Source organism: Medicago truncatula, chromosome 7, assembly GCF_003473485.1.
Source record: "Medicago truncatula cultivar Jemalong A17 chromosome 7, MtrunA17r5.0-ANR, whole genome shotgun sequence".
NCBI classification, from domain to species: domain Eukaryota; kingdom Viridiplantae; phylum Streptophyta; class Magnoliopsida; order Fabales; family Fabaceae; genus Medicago; species Medicago truncatula.
In genome coordinates this window covers 25,820,767-25,826,962 of record NC_053048.1, presented here as the reverse complement: position 1 = coordinate 25,826,962, position 6,196 = coordinate 25,820,767, and the positions used below count along the sequence as shown (strand labels likewise).

Sequence of the window (6,196 nt, the reverse complement as noted above, 5' to 3'; positions counted from 1 at the left end):
CATGATTGGGCAATCCAGTATAAATATTACTCCTAATATTTATACCTTTGTACAAACTTAATATCTCATATTCATGACCCGTGAGATATGGTCATCAATCTATATACATAATAATCTCTATGCTTTTTTATTATCCCAATTTATATTTAAGCTTGACTACAGATACTATTAAAAATAGTGTTCTTTATATTGATGTAATCTCACGATTAAGTCTCACTATGAACTGTCTATTTTAGGAACTTTATTAATCTTACAACAAATATAATAAAGAATGCCTTACTTTATTAATCTTACCCCAATATCCCCGACTGTTGGGGAACAGTCGCACATGGACATCTGCGACACTTCTAACAGTCGCAATCCATCATTTTAAAAGTCGTAAAATGCCTTTTTTTTCTTGTAGTGTTTTGTAACATGTCAATTGGTAATCAAAAAATTGTTTGAAATATGGTGTGACAGTTTTCACAGGTACCTCCAGTAGTATCTTAGATTTTGCGTCTCATATAGCCATCTAATAACTAATGTTAAATGCTTTCAAGTCTCTATTGTGGAAAACAAAGTTTATGCAGTGCAACCAGTTAGTGTGCATAAATCTAGGGAACCAAAAGGTTGCATAAGAAAGAAAAACATTTGTAGTTCCTACCAATAAATTCAAGCAACTGGAATATGAAAATTGTAAATTCCTTTCTTCTTTCCATATTCATTTATAAGAAAAAAATATATCAGTTGTGCACTGCATGCCGCAGGAATAAGTAAATGCTCTTACCATTAAATTCAAGTCTTAGTAGTCATACTAGTAAATGATGAATACTCCAGAAATCAAGTGATAATAAGTTATACATTATTAACTAATTATTGGTGTCGTAATATATATTCCATTTTAGCCTCTTAAAAAAAAAACTAATTATTGATTTTATTTTTCTATAAGTATTGGATCTACGGAGTGTCATATACTTCCACGTTCTAATACTAGAAGTAAAGTTTTCTTTGAAAGATCAGTATCCGACCCATTGGCCGCATTTTGTTAAAACGAGAAGTTGGACCAGACATCCTAGACATGTTAGTACGACATCTTAGCTTAAGGTGAAGTATTATGTTTCGCAATCTTGGAAGATTTGATCTTTGTGCGTGATCTTTAAAGATTTCATTAAAGATATGATTCACGTAGCTTGTGCTCCAAGATGCGTGTTTTTATATAATATGTTAGTTTAGACATTATCGTATATTGTGTTTTAAATGTCCTAGACGTTTTAGGAAACATTATATTGTCTCCAGCATATTTGTAGCGGAAGACCTTATTGGATCAATTATATTGTTTAGCCCGATTTGATCATCAAGCCCATATTATTCTCAGGCTATATGAAGGAAGACGCAAACCTAAAGAAAAATACTAAAGCCGCAATTGTCATTGTGTCATTTTAGGATTTTGGTTTTTCCTTGTTATTTGTGAGCCACTCTTGTATCACCTTGACGCTTGAGCTGGACTTTTAGTTGAGTTGTACTTGTCTCATTCTTATTGTAAACTTTGTAATCACGGGTTGTGTGACTGAGAGGAATTGAGATGGGATATCATATCTAGGAGAGTGTTATATTGAAATATCAAAGGTGGTAATTAGGTGTGAAGTCAGTGGACCGGAGGTTGTACACGTAGGACTTTACACTAATATTATTATAGTGTTTTTCCTTCCTCGCTTGGATGCCTCTGAATGTAGGTGATGTTGCACCAAACATGATTAACAAATACTCTGTGTTATATATATATATATATATATATATATATATATATATATATATATATATATATATATATATAATTTCCCTTTTGTGTCTTTTAATCTAATTCTCTACTGCAAACTCTTTTTTTTTTTTTTTTATAAAAAAAACCCTTGCGAGTTATTATATGCATGGTGCAAGTTCATATACTTTGTTATTTGACTCCGACATAGACCAAACCGAAAGGGGAATTCCAAGACGTATCCGAGAAGCAAGAGAGGCAACAATCGTTCAGCTACAAAGCTTACTTTATTTCTCATCCGACGAAGAAGAACAAATCATGGAACGAATCAAACTAGGAGACTGTGGAATAATTGACAACCTTGATGAGGTGGCTTAGGGGTTTCAACCAAGAAACCCTGTCTTCTTTGATATCAAAAACTTAGTTCTCACTGCTCTTAAAGTGAACCAATACTCTATGTCATACCCCAAATTTGGACCATTTGAAATCTTTTTTGTCCACATTTTTTAATAGTTCAGATTCTCTTTTATTCGTTTTTTTACCTTTTAAAACTCGTGTTTTTCGTCATTAATCATTTAAAAACTTTCATCTTGCATTTAAGTCCTCGCTTGCATTTTTTTACAACATTTAAAATCACTCCATTTGCATTTTTATAAACGCATTTTATAATCCTTTTAGTCATAACAGACAAGTCATTTTAAAATGGCTAATCGCATTTTAAAAGGCGTTTTTTTTATTAATCTTTTCAATCGAAATTTCGGCAGGGAGGATACTTTGAAGTACCTCATGTCAGATTCCGAAGGGACTTTTTTATTTTCTTTTTAGGCTAGTTTGTTTATTATTATTTATTCTTTTTTATTTTTTTTTTTAGAAAAAACAAAAAGAAGTCACTCACGTGACCTCTTTCTTTCTTTTCTTTTCTTTTTTTTTTATTTTCTTATTTATTTTATTCATTTTGTTTTTTTATTTATCTATTTATCTTTTTGGTCAAATCTTTTTCTCCAAGTCTCAGGTGCAGGGGCATTTTGGTCTTTTGTTTGTACCAGAGCCAACCCTAGTTTGTCACTATAAAAACCCTGTCAATCATTGGGAAATGGGCCAGAAAATCACTGTTCACAGAAAATCAGCAGCAATTCACAAACACTTATTTTTTACTTTTCCAATACTTTTTCAAATCAAACACTAAAATTTCAAAGAAATAACATGAACATATGAAGAACATTCATATATTCATCAAAATCCAGCAACACAAAACTTAAACAACAACCTCAAACCATTCATACAACCACAAATCATCATCATCCCAAACCAAGAAAGAACCAACAAGCCAAAACCGAACCGGACGAAACCGAACCGGAAAAGCAAAGAGCAAGACGGAACCGAACCGGAAAAGCAAGGAGAGAACCGGACCGGAAAAGCTAGGAAAGGAGGAGACCGGAAAAAGAGGTAAAACTTCCCCACTTTCACTTGTAGATCTAGGACTTTTGGTGTATGTTTTCGAAATTTTGAGCTTGGATTCGAGTAGAGGAAGGGAAAAGGAGTGTTTTGATGTAAAAATTTCGAAAAAAAAAAGCAAAAAAAAAACTCCGGCGCGGCGGCGCTCCGGCCGGCCACCACGCCGGAGCAGCTCCGGCCGCCCCTCCCCCACCTTCTTCTCCGGCGAGCTTTGTAGAGAGAAGGGGGAGCTTCTCTCTCTAGGTTTTTTTTAGAAAGAGGATTTGTGTGATTTGTGTTGTTTTTTTTTTGTTAAAACCTTTTTATAGTGCTTCTTTTTTTTGGTTTGATCTTGTGCACATGCGCATACTGCAATTCAGTGCTCCATCGCGTTACAGCCCTTGGATCTGGATCATTCCTTGATCTGAGGGCTCCTGTGTATCTTGATTTTGGATCAAGTGGATTTTCTTTCTGCGTGAGTATGGTGTGGTTTCTGTTTGGACCATCAGATCGTTGATCTGACGGTCACTGTGTTTTCAGTATAATCCCTTTGTTTCTATGTTGTTTTTGTGACCGTTGGATCTTAGATCCTATGGCTGTGATGAATCCAGTGAATGAATCTGGACTATTGATTTAATCCAATGGTCCAGAATTAATCCTGCTGAGCCAATGTTTTATTATTTTTTATTCTTATTTATCTTTATTTGTTAAATACTGTTTTTACACTTTTTGACATTTTTGTGTTTAGAAAAATTCCAAAAAATATTTTTCTCACTATTTTAATTTTCTCTAATTTTAAAAATCCTTTCTATTTGTTTTCTTTTTTATGGTTTTTTATTTATTTCTTATATGATGACCTTAATTTTTTATTATCTTAATTCTTGCTTATTATTTCTTATGTCTCATTCATCATAATATTCCTTGTGATTACTAACCATTTAATTTTTGTCTTAAATCATAGCATGCATATTCAATTTTCTCATCATTTTATTTTGTCATTGACTTAGTATGTATAAATAGGGAATTGATGTAATTTTATTTCTTGCATTTTATTTTGGCATAAAGGCCTTAGGGTTGTATTTAGGAATTGATGTAATAATGTAGGTAACACAAGCACCGACACATGCACCGACACTACCACATTTTATTTACCGCTTTCCGTTAGTTTTTACGACGTTACGTTAGTTATCACCGTTAGTTTAGAAAAAACCTTTTTTATCAAAAAAACTAAATATGCCAAATACAAAAAAATCATTTTTCTAGCAATATTTTTCTCTTTATTTTCTTAATCAAATTCTCAATCAATTTTAATTCAACTTCAATCATTTTCAAAATTTAAAATCAATTAACCCCACTCATTTCTTTTATCTCATGCCTTGAGGCCTCTTTCTCTTCTTAAAACCCATTTTCGAAAAAAATCTTAAAATCAACCTAACCCACCAAAGAAATTCTTGAGTGGAACTACGTCGGTTTTGATCCCTTTCCCAAAAAGGGTACGTAGGCAGAGGACTCGTCCTTCCAAATCAAATAAAAATAACCAAAAGCATACTTCTTCTCCCTCCATTCTTTCACTTAGACATTAGGCAATAATTTTTCAAATAAACAAGTAGTTTAGCACAAGATAATCTAGGTAAGAGGTTCCTATGGAATACCATAGACGCTTAGGATGCTAGCACCTTCCCTTCGCGTAACCAACCCCCGAATCCAAGTCTCGATAAGGGTTTTTACTCATTTTTTCCCTTCCCAAGAATAAAAATCGAGAGTTCAAAGATCGACGATTCAAATCAAATCAATGGTTTGACATCCGAAAATCGCGAGCACACTCTATAATATTCATCAAACTCACTTTTTAGACGCTTGAAGCACTATCAATCCAGATTGAGTCTCAGAGTCAGACAAACGACTTAAGTTGTTTGGATACTCTCTTAGGGGACATGCCAAATATTGGTGAATGCATTTCCAAGTGGATGCATAGCCACTTGGAACCAAATCAAGAGGGCCTTTGTCATCCGCTTTTCCCCCACTACAAAATATATGTCAAAAAGGTCGAAGATTTCAAGTTTTCAACAAGAAGACGGTGAAAACCTATACGATGCATGTGAGAGGTACAAGTTGTTTCTTAAGGGGTGTCCAGGTCACAAATTCTATGAAATCGAGGTAAATCTTATCTTTACTAATGGTCTTAAGACCTAAACTACAATGCTTCTAGATGCTTCTGCATGTAGTTTAATGAAAAACAAAACAGTCACCGGGATTCGAGAGTTTATTGACAACATGTCCTTAAACTAGTATAGATCTCAAGGTAGTGATAGAAATGTTTCTAAAAAGAAAAGTGTTGAAACTCGAGAGCTAGGATGTTATACATGAAAGTCAAAGGCTGCTCGACAGGAAGATGGAGGAAATAGCTAAGAAGCTGGAAGCACGGAAGGTGGAAATAGCTGAGATGAATTGGTGTTTTAATATGATGTTTGTTGTTGTTTTGAACTCCTTTGGATGTTTGTAATCATGTGTATAAGTTTTGGGGTTAAATTTGTGTGTTAGGGGATCAAAATTGGGGTTTTGGTGTGAAATTGTAGTGAATTCCCAAGAGCTGAGTTTGTTGTTTTTTTGTCAAACTCGCCATGGCGAGTAAATTTGGCCATAGCGAGTTGCATCAGTCTGTCAAACTCGCCATGGAGAATAAATGTGGCCATGGCGAGTTGCTCAGTGCAACAACTCATGATTTTTGCGTTATGGGCATCCGAGTTCGATTAGGGTGGTTCCAAACTGATTCTTTTGATGTAATTAAATGTATTTGAACTTTCTAAACCTTTGGTAACATCAATTGAATTAGATCGGACTTGGTTTTGTTAATCGTATCATAACGTTTTGAAAATAGTTCAAGAACATGAATCTTCCAAAAACTCGATTTCTCAAGGAAAAAGCGTAGGACTAAGGTTGTATAGTATTGTTATGATTTGTAAAAATGTTTTGGACGGGATTCATGGACTTTAACTTGGTTTTTCCTTGAAAACTTAACTTTCTTTG

General features: G+C 34.0%; 1 non-coding gene across 1 annotated transcript; it reads right to left on the bottom strand.

The window, feature by feature from the left end:
* Positions 1 to 5,211: 5,211 nt before the first annotated feature.
* Positions 5,212 to 5,313, bottom strand: LOC112416840 (small nucleolar RNA R71). Its single transcript, XR_003007351.1, has one exon. It is a non-coding gene; the product is annotated as a small nucleolar RNA R71 (small nucleolar RNA).
* Positions 5,314 to 6,196: the final 883 nt, after the last annotated feature.